Genomic DNA, 17821 nt, shown 5'->3' on the forward strand with positions numbered 1-17821 from the left:
GGAGCTGAGTTATGGGGCCTCACGTCTCCAGGCTCTGAATTCACAAGATTTTACCTCCCTTCCTTTATCGGGGGCCCGGCATCCTCACGTGCCCTCCGCAGCAACCTGCATTTCTCTTCATGCTTCCAATCGGTCCTTTCCATCTCTTTGAAAGTGTTGTACACTTTGTCATTATGCGTGGCAGCCCACTGGCATTAGTGGCTGACTAACCACCAATTTGATCAGCTGATCACTGGAATGTATTACAGGGTAGTGGCCATCTCAATGGGCTTTTTTCCCCAGGTTGTACATTTACCTCTTACTGCCGGCCTTCCAGGGACAGAAAGCATTAACTCAGATAACTGTCATTAACAGAATAATGTTCAAAAAGGGGGAGGAGGTGTTTCTGAGAAGCCTTTGGACCTCCTTTTAATTATACCACTTTACTGATCAGCAACTTTTCCTCTCCACTCTGTGTGTGCAGAATAATAACTGAATGCCATGTTGATGTGGGTTGAGCAGAGATAAAGCCATGGCCCATTTTTAGTATTATTGCATTTTAATGAATGATTAGAGGTAGTCAGATGATTTAGCTTTAAGCAGTTTTCTGGGTTCAAATTCTTTTTATTATAATTCATAGCACAGAAACCTTCTGAAGAAGCTGTAATTTGCAACATGCAATTAAGAAAGACAAGAAGCATCCAGGTAGGCCCCATTAAGGAGGGTGGAATCTCCAACCTTGTGGCTTTCTCAGTGATTGTCACTGCTTCTCTACACTGGCAGTATAGTAGGGACGATATGGCGAGAAGCTCTGTGAGTGGTGCTGGGTGATGTATTATTATGCTCAAGATGAAAGTAGGGAGAATAAAGGTGAGGAGGTGAGGAAGAGAAAAATGAGCGGGCTATGGCTCAGACAACAGAGGGATGGGCTCCTCCTGAAACCATTCAAGAACTGATCTTGGGTTGGGGAATAGCTGAAGCCAGAGACTGGGAAACGGTGTATGGTGAGGGCATCCAACAAGTGCCAAGAGGAGGGGCTGGTTGCAGGAGCCCTGGGTAACTCTCTGTATATCTGACTGCTTCACTATGAGAGGAGATCTGCTCTTTGCCTGCGCTTTGAGATTGGGTGAGGTTCCCCATGAGCATGCATCTCTGCCATATTTGGAACCTAAGGTATCTTTGGTTCTTATGCACTACAAAAGAGGCTCAAATCTCCACACTTTTGGAGGCCGGAAGGGATGGGGGAAGTGTATACTTCTATTACCTACAGGTGAAGAAATAGGATTAAATAGATTAACCCACTCACCCAAAATCTCCCAGAAAGAGAGAAGAATGAGTATGTGGGCCATGTACTTTTTAACTTCACAGCTTTCTACATTCACTCTGTTGTGTTAAAAAATGGCACAAAATACCAATGCTGCAAGTACTAAAATACAGCTAGTGGTTCTTCTTATGTATTTTCTCTTTTCTCAGCTGTACCTATGTTCTGGGTCCCTCTTGTGGTGGCTGGGATGGACCAGGCAAGGATGTTGCACCAAAGGACCTGCATGGAGGTATCAGGCGCTCAGCCTAGCTGGATAAGTGAGGCTTTTTCCAATAATGGTGACCACATTCAAGTTGGGAGAATTCATATCATGGTCTAGGAGTAAAACAGAGCAGTCTGAAGAAAGTAGAAATAATCAAAAGAGAACTTTCCCAAATGAGCACTACCCCATCTAACTGCAAACAGCATCTGCACTCTCATAATCTACTTTTCCTGGCTGCTTCCATAGATAAATTCTTGTGCCCTTAATCACAACCAAGCTCTCCACTTTTCCACTAGATCTCATCAACTATCTATCAAAGGACATTACGCCAGCATTTCTTTCTTCTACCTCTGATCAAGTTTTTACTTTCACTCGTTTCTAGCAGCAATCACACATTCCGTTATTGCCCTCGTTTTAGAAAAATCTTCCCTTGACTCTACTTTCTCTGATCGTCCCCTTGCAGCAAATACTGAAAATGCCCTTTCTTCCAATTCTATTTTTAACCCACTCCAATTTGATCTTGTCCCTGACCACACTACTGAAACTGCTCTTGCCAAGGTGACTCTTGACCTCCATGGTGCTGAAAGCAATGGTCAATTTTTAGTTTCCATCTTAACCCACCAGCAGCAGGTGATAGAGCTGGTCACATTTTTCCCTCTGAAAATGACTTTTTAAAAAAGATTTTACTTGCTTATTCATGAAGACACACAGAGAAAGGCAGAGACATAGGCAGCGGGAGAAGCAAGCTCTCTGCTGGGAGCCCAATGTAGGACTTGATCCCAGTACCCTGAGATCACGCCCTGAGCTGAAGGCAGATGTTCAACCGCTGAGCCACCCAGATGCCCCCTTCACTTGACTTCTAAGGTACCATACTCTCCTAGGGGTTTTTCTTACAGGCTGGACTCCTTTTTTGTTTTGCTTCTTCTTTCTTTTGTCCTTGAACTCCTACAGAGAGCACCAGCATTCAACCTTGATTCTCTTCTCTTCTCTGTCTCCACTGACTCCCTTGCTGTTGTAATTACAGTCTCATAGCTTACAGGGCCACCTACATTTTAAAGATTTCCACATTCATATCGGTAATACAGGTCATGTTGTTCCTCTGCTCAAACCCTCCAGTGAACTCCCACCTTACGTAAAGTAAAACCTGAAATCCTTATCTGGCACTGTTACCTCTCAGAGCTCATGTCCTGCTGTCCTCTCTTCTCTGATATTCCTTAGGTCTTTGGCACCGGAACACTTTTGTGCTATACAGCCATATGGCTAACTCCTTCATGATTTATTCAGATATTACCTTCTCAATGAGGCCTGCCATGACAGTGCCTCTTAAAATCACAGCAAACCCCTTTTCCTCAGCACCTTGGAATCCCTTTACACTCTTCTATTTATTCCTGTCTGCCCCCCATAATGTTTATCAACTTCCAACATACCATATAATTTACTCATTTTATGGGATCTACTGTTTATTATCTGTCACTTTCTGGAATGTTAGCCCCACCAAGGCATAGATTCTTGTTTGTTTTGTTCACTGATGCTTCCAATGTTTAGAAAAAAATGCCCAGTATGTAGTAGATGATCGATGTATGAAAAGAATGAATGTATAAATATTTCCTTTACCAGGTGGAAGGTTATCACGAGGTCAGAAGCTGGAACAATCAGAAAATGGAGGATCACAAGGGGAACAAATGGTCCAGGATGAGGACCACAGACAAGCCTAGGATGGCGGAGCTTTATTTTATGTTGTTGAGGTGGGTTTGATAAATGTCACTTACCATGAAGCACTGAAAACCTAGTTTGTTCCTAACTCTGCAGATGGTGTGGCTTCCAGAATCTCTACTACCTTGATTTTCTCCTTTGCATACATTTTAGTTTGTCAGAACCGTTTTAAAAAACATGGTGCTCACAATGAAACACATTATTCTAGAGGCAGTCAGACCAGCATCCCATTAATGTCATGGGTCATCATCTCTCTCTGCCTGAACCTATATGTTCAGCAATGTAGCCGAAGAGATTGTTAAATTCCCAGGGTTAAATGACACATGACTCAGATTGAGCCTGCTGTCAGCCAAGCCACAAGTGAGTTTTATTTATTTTTTTCACAGGAACCACACACACAAAATCTGCTCAGTTTTATTCTTTTAACTTATGTATATGAGTCTTATTTTTTTTTCTATGAAATTTATCTTTTCAGTTTAGATCCATTATTCTCTGATCTGTCATGATCTCAATCCAGAATTGTAGTGTATCCTCACAAAAAAAGATGGTATTGTCAAGGTATTGATAAAATGTTCTGGACAGGGTCCCTGGCAAATCTATGCCAAACTATTAAAAACCTTTATTTTCATAATAACAGTTATCTGTTTAATACTCAAGATATATAGGTTTAAGCTGGCTATTTTTTAATCTGGCCAACAAAATTGTTACTGAATACTTTTTCAGATGCTTTATTGAAATCCAAATGTGGATTCTGCTTATTTTCCTGTCTAGCATTTTGACCAAAAGAGAAAACAAGGACAGTTTGGCAAGGTTTTATTAGATAAGCTTGTATTGGCTCTTTAGGAGCCCATTATATCACCTCACAAACCATCTTTATTAATTCTATCTTGAGGTTAGGCTTACTCTTTGCAATTTGAAGATTTGATCTTCTCCATCATAGTGACATCTTATCTCTGCTTATTTTGTGACTTATGTTGGTTAGGAACCATTCCTTACAAACGATTCCTTCTGGATGGGTGGTCCTTGTCATTTAAAAAATATGAAAAATTGTAATATATTGTTTAATATATAAACACATATATGAAATCTTATCATACAGATTTGAGTACTGTCTTTCTTTTCCTGTTTTGCTTGGCTCTCTTCTCTCCTTATTCCTCCTCCTCTACTCACATGGTTGATTTTCTCTTAACACCTACTGAACATATCACATTTTCCTATATATTTAGCACATTCAGATAATCATAGGTGACCTTTAGGAACTCTCAGCCTATTTCAAAGGGAATCAGTTTGGATATCCTTCCCTGAGAGATGATACTACCCACAAAATTGTCCTTACACTTGGAGACCCCACCCAACCTAAAAGTAACAGAATAATTCATTTGTCCTTTGATTCAGTAAGATTTGCTGAGCTTTTCTCATGTACCAGGCAGTGTGCTAGGTTGGGCAGGAGATCCCAGCTTTTCCAAGGTGTTGTGTTTAACCCATCTCTCAATCTTTTCTTTTGCCTCGGAGGGACAAAAAAAAAAGCTCTCCCGATTAGAAGGCTTCTTTAATGGAATGAATATTTACACCCTCCCAAAATTCATATGTTGAAACCCTACCCACCAATGTGGCTGAATTTGGAGGAAGGCCCTATAAGAATGTAAAATTAAATGAGGTCATGAAGGCAGAGCACTGATCTGATAGGATTAGTATCCTTTTAAGAATACTAATACTAATACTAAGGATGTTTCCTCAGAAGAAGATAGAGCCTGTTGGCTGAAAGCCTCAGAGTGCCACATAATTTACCATAATTTTTTTTTTTATCTGTGGAGATGGGAGGGGGCCAGTGAATGAGAGGATATTCTGCAGTATAGAGGAAAAATATCTTGATTTAATCACTTTAAAAATGATAGGCACTCATTATCTGAATATTGTGACTTGTGTGGCCCACTTTCTCTCAAGATTCAACCATGCAGAGTCCAGCTATAATATTCAACAATATTAAATATTACATTGAGTATTATGAGCTGAATTGTGTCCCCTCTCCCAAACCTTCTAGTACCTCAGAATGTGACTGTATTTGGAGACAGGACTTTTAAAGAGATGGTTAAGTTAAAACTGGGTCATTAGTGTGGGTCCTAATCCAACCTGATTGATGTCCTAAGAAGAAGAGGATTTTAGGATGCAAGAAGAGACATCAGACATGTGCCCACAGAGGGGAGGCCAAGTGAGGACATGGTGAGAAGGAGACCTCCTGCAAGTCAAAGAGAGAAGATTCAAGAGAAGGTCTGCTGTCAGTACCTTGACTGTGGGTGTCCTGTCTCCGTAACTGTGAGAAATACACATCTGTTGTTTAAGCCACTCAGTCTGCGCTATTGTATTAGGGCAACCCTAGCAAACTCATACAGACTGCATATATACTTTGTGTTTGTTTTGCTTTTCAATTTTCCCTTCTCATGTTCTGTAGTCTCTTTGCTTTGTAGAAAAATTCCTCTGGTCTGCTCTCAGGTACCCTAGCAGAGTATCATTTTTATGAATATTTAGTACTGCCAGATTCATGCGAAGAACATGATTCTCTGCTACCCTGAAAGCTGGTCATCATGGAGTTAACCAGCCATTTTTAAAAACAGGTAGAGTACAACATTCTGTCAATTAAAAAACTATTCTTCCAAAACAATGAATAACCTTGCCTAGGACAAACTCTGAAAGCACTTTTCAGTTATTATGAAGTTTAATGTTTTATTTGCTTGAATTGTCCTTCCAAGTTCTGCCCGTGACATTCTCCATCTCCTTTTTATAAGGACAAAATAGAAGTGTACTCATCCAAATGGCTGGAGGTGGGTAGAAACAGACCTTAGAACGAGCCTTAACTCTTAAACCCGTGCTCAGTCTTCAAGGCCAAGGTGACTCAGTGTAGCCTGCAGAGAGATGAAGCTAGGGTCTGGGCTCTGGCCATGCAGTCTTTAAAATAAATAAATATATAAAAGGATAGAGACGGGAAATAGCTGGAGTGACTCAGAACTTTTTCCCTGGAGCCCAAATCTCCTTGAGGTTCCTTAGCTAAGTTTCCACACTTAGTGTATTTTATAGAGCCAGCTTCTAATCTGTTCCTTGCTTTACCATGGAAGCCTTTGCCCCACAGCTGGGGCTCATTTGGTTTGGATTTTTATCTATAAATTGCTGTCTGTAAGAATCTTTAGGAGCTAATTGGTGAAGGTGGTGTAAAAAAGGGAACCTCAGAAAGAAACCAGAAAGACTGAATTTTCATCCTTTCTTCCCCCAAGAATTTATATTACCCTTTGCCAAGGAACAACTAGCTTTGAAGCTGGAGTGATCTCTTTTATTTAAAAGCTAAAAACCACCTGAGATGAAACACCATCAAACAAAAGTATGTTTCTAAGTCCTGTAGCTGAGGAGTATGAAGTGGTTAGTGTTTGTGATTCAAAGTCCCATTTGGACACACTTCAAAGAGGGACTGCCGGCAGAACTGCTAAAAGCTCCGCCAGCACCAGGACGTACAGATTTCCAGTCACTGGGGCCTGAACTCAGTTCCTGCATCTGAGAAGGATCATAATTGCTGTCCTTTTAATCTTCTGTGCAGCCCGTCAAATGGAGGCCACTTCACAGCAGGACACATAGGTTCACAATAAGAGCAAAGTTTATAATGATTTGATTTCCCTTAAAAAAAAAAAAAACACTGCAATGAAACTGGGGCTTTAAATGCAGGTATTTAATTGGAATAAAGGACATCAAGAGTAGCTCAGATGATGGAAAAGCAATTCTGGTATCTAAGAACTGGTAATGGATCAGGTACAGGAGTTGTGAATGTCAGTTTACAAACTAAGATGTACATACACATAATTTTCCATATTTCTATCACAACCAATTTTGATCTTTAGATCCCATTCCATCGAGGTGGAGTAACTTGATCTCAGTCTCTTCAGTGTCCTCAAGTCCTGATGATGGCTCAAGGTCATCTGTACAAATCTCTCAAATAGGAAGTTTTGGGGTAACCATTAACCTGTTGGGACTTGGCCATCTGCCTAAATGACTCGTCATCTTGATGCTTCGGTACCTACCTCACCCCACTGGGTCCAGCAGCTCTGTTTATGACTTCCACTGTAGAGTCTGGGACCTAAGAATCATTAGGCCATTTGACACAGGACATTTGAGGCTCACCATGAGTCTGGACCAGCTAGCTGTTCAGCCAGAGTCTTGCCACTTCCTTGAGGCTCTATAAGGTGAGCGGAGCATCGATTCTTCTGCTTCTGGAGTTTTCATACATCTTTTAGTTTGGCCACATTTCAGGGACAGAGTAAGTATCCTCTCCAGATTTACCAATATTTATAACTTCATTGTTTTGCCACCAACTGTCTTTCTCTACCCCAGCCAGGGGGACATTTTCTACATTTGAAGTAGAGGTAAGGCATTGTGAGGGACTCTACTGTCCTCAATATCCCTGGATTGGGCAATCCAACATTCCTCACTTCTCTTGCTCCTAAACATTTCTCTCTGTCAACAGTCTTTTCTGTATCTAAAGTCTTGGTTTTTGGAAACAATATCTAGGAAGATGTTTCTTGTTCTTTGCTCTTTTGTTATGATATATCCTTCTTCTAGGGCAAAAAGTGCAGGGTTTGTAGGAAATGGAGTGAGGGTGAGGGAAGGAAAACGTAGAGAAGGGACAATGAGGAGATTTTTAGGGAAAATAATATTGCCTTACATTTAAAAAATGTTATTGTACCTTACTAACTTCCTGTTGATATATCAGAGCTCATAGGTGACTACCCTTGGATAACGCATGGCAACCATATCTCGTCTGCCACTTGTAATTTGGAGACTTTCCTGGTCTATTCCGTTGTTCATGCCTCTGAACATACTCACATACTTAAACTCTATTGATTTTAAGAAATTCTTGGGCTGGACAACCAAAACCCCTCATGCTCTACAATGTCTTTCCTCACACATGCATTCCCATTCTCGAAGTCCTTCCTAACCAGTCCCCGAGGGCTAGAGTGGGCTCCCCCTGATATTCGCTATTCTTGTGCCCTATCATTCCCCTTTCATGCACACACATGTCATAACAGTGATTATTTAATCATGCTTTTATTTGCTAAATATTCATCTTGCCCACACAAAGATAGGAACCATTCTTTCTTGTTCACTGCAGTTCCCATAGCACTTACAAGTATGTAAGAAATATTTATTAGCTAATGAACTAATGAATAGTAAATCAGCTAGATGTTGAGGAGAGGGGACTCAAAGTTGAGTTCCTCCTATTCCAGGCACGTTCACATAAACCTTATCAGTATCTCTACCTCAGTCCTCTGAAAAAAAAAAAAATCCCTCCAAACAACAACAACAACAACAACAACAACAACAACAACAAAAAACCCCAAACTTCATTATTCCTATTTTGTAGTAAGATTTCTAAGGGTCTAAGAATTGAGGAAGGTATTTTCTAAGATTATTCAGTTAATAACTAAAGAAGGGCAAATGTTTTGTTGATTCCCTACTTAGCATGTGTTATACTTAGCATCTGACTTGTCTTTGAAAATACCTTCATAACTTCTATGAATAAATGATAACTTACCAAGTGATAGTTGCTTTTTTGTTCTTTGGATAGAATGAGTCTTTAGTCAGGTAAGTGCTCTGTAGAAAGGATTTTAGGCAGATCATGATGACAGAGTTGGTTGGAAATCCTTCCTGAAGTTATTTACATAGAGATGTACCTGTGTCTTATCCACTGCCTTCCTTTCTTTTAAATATTAGACCTGTTTCACTTCCAATACCACATTTATTCCATTTTTTAGGATCTTGTTTTCATAATTTGGAATTAGAGATAGAGCCTTTACACTGTGCAAAACATTAAAATGAGGGAGAATAAAAACAAAACAGAAGGAACACATTTCTATTATAGCGGCTTATACTGTCAAATGTAAGAAACATGTGGCAATATAAATAACTAGTACAAGAAAGATATGACGGATTTGGGGCTTAAAAATGCATCAGGGCAAGGAATGATTGGCTGAGGGAAATGAACAGAGGTTGGGCACTAGAAGGATTCTTGGGGATGAGGGGATTTGGGCAGGGCCTTGAATGAAGCATAGAATTTCTGCAGACAGATAGAAGGTGATTGCAGGGATAGTGGACCTTCCAAGAAAACTGAGTGGTTTATTCTGGCTCTAGACCTCCAATTTAGAGAACTTCCGAGAAGTACAGGCAGCCCTAGTGTCAGCTTACAAATTGGAATATAACACATGGGGTTTGAGTTTCTCTGAGGTTTGAGTGTGTCAAGGCCAGCTTAGGTGTTCCTTGAACAGAGCCAAACTCTAGATTAGTCTCAGAGCTCTCCTGATCTCCTGGAAATGCTCCTGACCACAAGACTGGTCTCTGTGTCCTAACAGATGAGATCAGGAAGCCCTCCCCAGTGTGCCTCCCACCCACTCCAGATGGAGTTAATTTCCCTGCCCCAGCAACCTCTGCAACCCTTGCTCTCCTCCCTCCCTGTGCCACATTGCTTGCTTTGTTTTCAGAGTTGTCTTGCCTCCATGCTTGAATTCCTTGAGAGCAAGGCTCTGTCTTATGCTCAGTGGCCCCAGATGTCTTCAGCATATAATTCTTTTCTAGCACGTAGCTGAGGAGGAACTCAATTAATTGAGTGGAAATGAAGAGACATGGCTCCCAACCTTAACTCTGTGCCAGTCTTTACAGAAGCAGTGTGTTTTTATATAGGTTGTTATGAATCTCATCTATCTTTGTGAATTAGATATTATTTTTTTTAAAATATTTTATTTATTTATTCAAAAGGGAGAGAGAGCACAGAAGGAGAGGAAGAAGCAGACTCCTCACTGAGCAGAGAGCCCGATACAGGGCTCCATCCCAGGACCCAGGACCTGAGTCAAAGGCAAACACTTAACCAATGGAACCACCCAGGCACTCTTGAATTAGATATTCTTTAAAGAAATTATTTGAGTCTAGCTGACACACAATGTAACATTAGTTTCAGTGATTCATAGTGGTTCAACTCCTCTATACATTATGTTATGCTCACCACAGGTGTAGCTACCATCTGTCAACATATAGCACTATTATAATATCATTGACTGTATTCCTTTGCTGTGCCTTTTTAGACTTTTATATTACTATTTGACAGTTGAAAGAATGGAGACTGATTAAATGACCAAATTACATTGTTAAAAAGTGCATCTTCTGGACTTGAATTATGTTTTTTTCTTTTCTTCTTTTTTTTGATAGCAAATACCATGCTTTGCCTTGAAGAGTTAGTTTCACATCTATGTTTAAGAAGAGGAGAAAATTCTGAAGAAAAGTTTGATGAGATTCATGAATCTAATTACATCTATGTCACCCACCATTTGCTGTGAATTCAGAAATGCCCCCTTTAAGAATTTTATTAGCATAATCCTCATAAGATTCTTTTTAAATTTCACACATTTTCTGATAGCGATTACTGATAATAAAGCTTACATGGTGTGGGTCAGTTATTTTTCCAATAAAAATGATAAACACTTGATTAATGCTTTCCTAAGTGCTTTATATATTTTATTTTATTTATTTTATTTTTAAATTTTTTTTAAAAAGATTTTATTTATTTATTCATGAGAAACACAGAGAGAGAGAGAGAGAGGCAGAAACACAGGCAGAGGGAGAAGCAGACTCCATGCAGGGAGCCCGGCGGGACTCGGTCCCGGGACTCCAGGATCACGTCTTGGGTAGAAGACTGGCGCTAAACCACTGAGTCACCCAGGCATCCCCTATATTTTATTTTAAATAGTTCTCATAGCAACCTAATAAGATAGGTACTACTCTTCGTCTTCATTTTGTAGACAAGAAGCTGAGGCAAATATAGATTAAGCAACTTTACAAAGACAACACAGTAAGTGGTAGAGCTAGTATCCCAGTCCAGTAGCCACCAACATCATCAAATATTTGTTGAGGATCTGCTCTATACCTTGTACTACCATGCGCTGGGAGTTAGAGTGATGCACGAAGTAGATGAGTTTCTATCTTCATGGAGCTTTCATTCTAGTAAGTGTATGACAGGCAGTAGACCAATAAATAAATGTGATCAATCAGACAATGAAGCAAATAGCTAGGGTAATGTGATAAAGTCTGATAAAGGAGGAGTGTGTCTACTGTAGATAACATGGCAGGGAAGGAGGTGATGATTGAAGCAGGACTTGAAGAATGAGAAGGTGTTGTCTCTCCAAAGTTCTATGGGAAGGGAATGCTCTTGCATGTTCCTTCTGACTGGAGTTGGGGAAAGAGTTGTGCAAAGGAAAGAGAGAGGGACAAGGCCAAGCTGTATACGTCATGGTTAGAGTGAATTTATTCAAAGCACAGTGGGAAGAGTTTTCTGCAGGAGAGTGGAATGATATAATCTATGTTTTATATACATCACTCCGGGTTTTTTAAATTGTCTTATTTGTTTTATTTCTAAATACCTCTCCACGGAAGAAAACCTTCGGGATCAGAAAATGTGTGGTATCTTTTATTTGTATCCCACACAATACAGAACACAAACCAATCATATAATAGATGCTCAGTATATAATTAGAGCATAATAAAATACCTACTTCGTAGGCTTATTATAAAGATGAAATGAGTTAATGCATGCATAATGCTTGGAATAGTGCCTGACATGTGGTAAGAGAGGAGTATGTGTTTACTACTACTACTACTACTACTACTACTACTACTACTACTATTGTAACTTTCTTTGATTAAACCTCTTGCACATATTCCTATGAGTTGAAAAGACATTGGAATTTGACTGGCTAACCTAATTCGAAGTTACTTTACAGTAGATATAAGTTCCAGCCTTGGCCATATCACTCTGTTTTGATCAGGGTAATTTGCAGTTGGTGTAGATATGGGAATAAGAAGAGCAGTGGGGAGGCCATAGCACGGTATTGGCCAGAGGTGATGGCTCCTGGGACAAGCATGGTGGCTGTACAGATGGAGATGAGGGAGTAGGGTGGGAAATATTTTGGAGGTTGAGCCTATAACTCTTATTGGTGGTTTGGGATGTGAAAAACAGGAAAAGAAGAAAAGTAGGATGACTCATATTGTTTACTTCTGTTACTGTTTGAATCTTTGTGTCATTTTACAGAGTTGGAGAAGGACTAAGGGAGGAACTATTCTTGAGAAGTGAAATGGAATTCAAGAATTTTTGTTCAAAATGTGATTTTGAGTTTCTTATAGATATCCATCTGGATTATTCAGGAAGCAATTATATATGGACTCTGGAGCTCAGGTGTTGTCCAGGTTAAACAGAAGCTTCTTTTCTGCCAGATTTGATAACACCACAATTGAACTTTTGTGGTTTCAACATTTCTGCTCTAGAGGACAATTCACTTTTTTAAACTTATGCCTTGACACTGAAAGTTTCAATTCTTATCAAAACAAGTAGGCTATAATTCACACCACCCTCAGAGTAATGTTAATTAGAAAAAATACAGAGAAACAGGCCATGCTCAGTTGAGAGATAAAAATTGCAGATTGTGTGCATGTGCTTAAGCAAACTTACACCATTCCTAGGAAAGCAGGTCACAACAAGGATTGTCTAGCAGAAGTCAACAAAGCTTCTTAACAATGAGCCTGCTGAAGATATTGCTGTTAAAACCTGAACTTTGAACAAATACAGAGATGATGCCTAGTAATACAAATATAAAAATGCACCTCATTCCGTAGCAGAGTGGTACAGAACAGGATTACAGGATGTTGTACAGGTTAGCAGGATATGACAATACAAAGTGAAGCCGAATTCACACAAATTAGAACAGAAACCATTCTATCAGCCCTATCCAACAAAAGATTTGGGGGATCCCTGGATGGCTTAGCAGTTTGGCACCTGCCTTCGGCCCAGGGCATGGTCCTGGAGTCCCGGGATCGAGTCCCACATCGGGCTCCATGCATGGAGCCTGCTTCTCCCTCTGCCTGTGTCTCTGCCAATCTCTCTCTCTCTCTCTCTCTCTCTGCGTGTGTGTGTGTGTGTTTGTCATGAATAAATAAATAAATAAAATCTTTAAAAAAAAGATTTTCACCAACTTGTGGTGATGAAGAACTAGAAATTTCTATCAGAATTCCTGCTGTACATCCCTTGTAAGTTTTTGAGTGCCTAAGTTAACTGTATAACAAAATAAGAATATATCTAATTCTAGCTTTGGTTCAATCTTTTAAACTAATCCACTTTTATTTTCTTCCTAGGTTCCAGATAAAAAAGACCCCCAGATTTTATTAGTGCCTTGCTAGCTATCACAGTTAAGATTATGGTATCTGCAGGGTGAGCAGAACCAGTTAGCAGAACTTCCCACATGATGTTGTCTTAGCCAGGTTAACTCCTTTATGTATCTCTACAAGTTTCAAGTAATACCTTAAAATATGAACATAGATGAGATGGCCATATTTTCTATCTGAAAGCTAGAAGAGAACAGCCTAAGCAAATGGGACCTAGCCCAGGTGGATTTTGCACTGGTGAGAGGGGATGTGCAAAGGTATGGAGCAATGAGTACTTCTGAAGATAAATGGCCGGCTGGTCCGTCTTAGCTTCTGAGGGAGGAGATCTTCATCTCTATTACTGGACTCAAATCAATCTATTCTCTGTAATTACAGAACCCAGCTATTCTCCCTTTAGACCTTGCCCAAGCCACTAAATTGCTCAGGAAGTCAAGCAGAATTATTCATCCTTGTCAGTTAATGTTTATAGCTCATTCCCTGTATGGTTGCCATTTTACTGACTAGGCAACTTGCTGTTCACCGGGATGTTGAGGATTAATGGAGCAAGACAGAGGATTTGGCAAATTTGGCTCCCCATGGATATTCTGTATTTTCTAGGAAATTGAAAACTGCTGGGACAATGACAAGCCAGAAGCTCATCTTCTATCGAGTTCTATTTGGTTTCTATTATTTTATACCACTAATCATACCCTGTATTTGTGGAGTGTTTATTTGCCTACCTATATGTCCATGAACCAAATATGATAAAATGTATCACAAAACCCTTTTGACTAAGAAAAAAACTGGAACTCATGTTAGGCCTTATCACACATGCATTCATGAAAGCCTATGGGCATATTATAAGGGGCATGTTTGGATATTAACAAGAAATGCACCCTTAAATCATATAAAGAGATGTCAAGGAATGATATCTTCTTCTGCTATTTCTCCAGATGAGCACTTGTCTGAGACTGCATACTATTCATGTTATACACTGTGTGTATATCTTCTTCCTTTTTAGCTTTGAATTGCTAAGAGAGATATGGAAACATATTCATATTTATAGCTTCGATTAAATCCCTGTCCATACCCAAAGCCCCAAAATGGTTAGTCCAGTAGAACTGCAGAAAATATATTTAAATTGTCTTACTTACTTTCTTTTTTTTTTAAATTGTCTTACTTTAAAGTTTTGATTACATGTGACTATGAAAGTCCAAGATGGTCAGTAGACATAACCCCTATTATGAGAATGCTATTAAAGATAGGGCTTTGGAATTTTAAAGATTTATCTATTTATTTCAGAGAGAGAGAGAGAGAGGGAGAGAGAGAGAATGAAAGCAGGTGAAGGGCACAGGGAGAAGAAATGAAGCAGGCTTCCTGCTGAGCATGGAGCCCAGTGTAGACCCTGAGATCATGATTTGAGCCAGAATCAAGAGCCGGACACTTAAATGACTGTACCACTCGGGTGCCCCTAGAATTCTATATATTTACAGATAAATTTAGGGATAGTCAATATTTAAGGAATTCAACACTCTGGAAACTGTTACATCAATTTTGAGTCTGTAGGACTTGAGTTGTTCCTCCTGCTTCTGTGGATATTTATTATATTCTTCTCATTTTTTAAAATCTCTTTGGACTTGTGCATCTATATATAATTGCATGGCATATATAATTGCATGACAAGAAAAAAAATTTTTTTAAAATTCTCAAACTGTTTTTCTGACTTAGTTTTTCTAGGAATTAGAAGCCATTAATAGTTAATTTATTTTATATATAGAAATACATACACCATATATTCTATCTACCTGTCTGTCTGTCTCTATAAGATAGTCAGGAGGAGGTTTGAAAAGACTGCCATTTTGGTCCCTGCTCCATTATAGACTTTAGTAGAAGAAGAGTAACCCGTATTGTTGGCCCTGCTGGAATAATCTTTCAAAATGTTTTTACCTGGGGTACCTGGGTGGCTCAGTTTGTTAAGCATCTGACTCTAGATTTTGGCTCAAGTCATGAGCTCAGGGTCCTGGGATCCAGCCCCTTCTTGGGCTCCCCACTCAGCAGAGAGTCTGCTTGAGATTCTTTTTCTCCCTCTTTCTCTCCCTGTCTTCCCTCTGCTCCTACCCCAGTGTGTGTTTGCTCTTCTCTCTCTCTCTCAAAATAAATAAATAAATAAATCTTTAAAAAAATTTTCCTTGTAAAAGAAGGCCATGTGACATTATAATTAAGTGCATGAATTTTGGAGTTAGGCTACCTGGGTTTGAGTCACAATTCTACTTCTCAGTTGTGTGAGTAAGGGTAAGTTGTTTTAACTCCCTGTTTCCTTGACTGTAAAATGAAGTTAATAATAGTACTAACTTGCTAGAGGTGCTATATAAAGAATGAAGTATATATAAACTGAAGTTTATATATAAACTTCATATATAAAATGAAGTAACATGTAAAGTGCTTAGAATGGTATCTGGTACTAGTTCTAAGTACCAGTTTATAAGTACTAATTGTTATTTTATTCTAGAACTCTTTTCACTTTCCTCCTCCTACCCCTCTCTCCACCCTCCATGTACTCTTTGATATGTTCTGGAGCATGTTACATGGCTGAGGTGAGCATGAGTAAACACAGGCATATATACCTCAAAGAAAACTCTATACACACTTCTGTAGAGTAGGTGTTAATGGCATGAGAAAGTTCTTACACTAAGGGTTTTGTGAAAGTGTTAATGGCCTTGTTCATAACCGAGAGTAGAATATATGGAGGAAAGAATAGAAATGCAGTTACAAAAAAAAAAATGCAGTTACTGCATTAAATAAATTTTCAGATAATAAAGGATGGTTTTACCATAGGCAACTTTGGTGTATTATTAAAGTATGAACAGAGCTGTATAGCCATTCGAGACTGAGAAGTATGCTGATGTTAAAGAAGTGCAAATATATGCAATTAATGGGTGAACCATGGAGGAGAAGTGTTTGCTGACTCAGCCCAATATCCCGGTTCATCTGATTGATATTATTTACAGCTCTTTTGGAAAAAAAAAAAAAAAGGCCTCCTGCATGCATTGAGATGGTTTTAATGATCCCATTGCTTGCCATCAGTCTGCATAATAAGACCGACTTTCATAGGCATTTTCCCTGAGTTCTGAGACTCTGCAGGTTTTTTTTCCTTAACCTCTTTACATTTCTAAAACCTATGTGTTTAATAGAGAAAGGCTCCAAATTGTGCCCACAGTGCTTGATTGGACACATAGTTTTTCCACTTTGGGTTTTAAATAGATTTGCAGATTTAGGAATCTGCAGAGGTAAAGCTGCTCTATGCCTTCTTGCATGGACTACCTACCGCCCCCTTTCCTTCTCCTTTAGCCAGATAACTCAGCACCTACAAAACTCTCCAGGTATGTTTCCATGCTTATTCATAGATGCAAATTCCAAATCGTATGTTTACCATTATTTTTAATATTGTTAATTACAAAAACGATAGTGTGAATCCTTCATTCATAGAAATTGTAGTAGGCAAGACAAGGCTAAGAAGAAAAGAGATTTATAGATCTGTCTATGTATGTATGTATGTATGTATATGTATATATTATATACATACATTATATATTATATACATATATACATTACATAATAGCTATATTATAAATATATATATATCATAAATATATATATATATATAGAGAGAGAGAGAGAGAGAGAACCATGAAAATTATGGCATGACTAACGATCCTGACATGGAGTTGTCTGGGAAAGTATAGGTTAATGCCAAATACCTAAATAAATACCAAATACTTCATATAAATAATCATACATCCTTTCTGCATAATATCATATATCTAGATGCATGAAAATATCTGCATAATGGACTGAGGTTTCTAGATTTTATCTGACACTGATGTCATTTAGAGGTAGACCTGACTTTAAAGAGTGATATTCATTCTTGAAGGTTTCTAGTACTCTCTTCTGTGTGTGGGACCTGAGGAGCTACTGGAGAATTAGAGACTTAACTGCATTATGCACTAGGTGGTCTCTGCTTATCTACTTACCTTGGAAAGATATCACCTTGAAGAATGGATCTTAGTGATCTACTAAGTTAATTTATCACAAATTATAAACACCACTTTCAGAAAATAATTTGATAACAATTTGAATAACTTGGAAATGTATAAAAACATCTGGAGAAAATTTGCTCTGTTTCTAAAAGAAACCAAGAAAAATTCTGTGTTGTGTTACCTGGAGTCACCACTAATCATGACCACATGAATGTTTCTTAACGGATCTGATCCTTGGTACCTTCTCAAGTAATGGGGCTATAACTATATCAATTTTGGAGTTGTTATGAGGATAAGTAAGAAAATCTGTGCTAAAATGCTAAGCGTAATAAGTGTTCAATAATTGGT

The 17821-nt window shown here is 38.9% G+C and overlaps 1 long non-coding RNA gene across 1 annotated transcript; it reads left to right on the forward strand.

Annotated features, from left to right (window-relative positions):
- Positions 1 to 508: 508 nt before the first annotated feature.
- On the forward strand, positions 509 to 10725 carry LOC121493023. Its single transcript, XR_005988365.1, has 4 exons — positions 509 to 684; positions 1453 to 1532; positions 3123 to 3250; positions 10455 to 10725. It is a non-coding gene; the product is annotated as an uncharacterized LOC121493023 (long non-coding RNA).
- Positions 10726 to 17821: the final 7096 nt, after the last annotated feature.

Source organism: Vulpes lagopus, chromosome 6, assembly GCF_018345385.1.
Source record: "Vulpes lagopus strain Blue_001 chromosome 6, ASM1834538v1, whole genome shotgun sequence".
Taxonomy (NCBI): Eukaryota; Metazoa; Chordata; class Mammalia; order Carnivora; family Canidae; genus Vulpes; species Vulpes lagopus.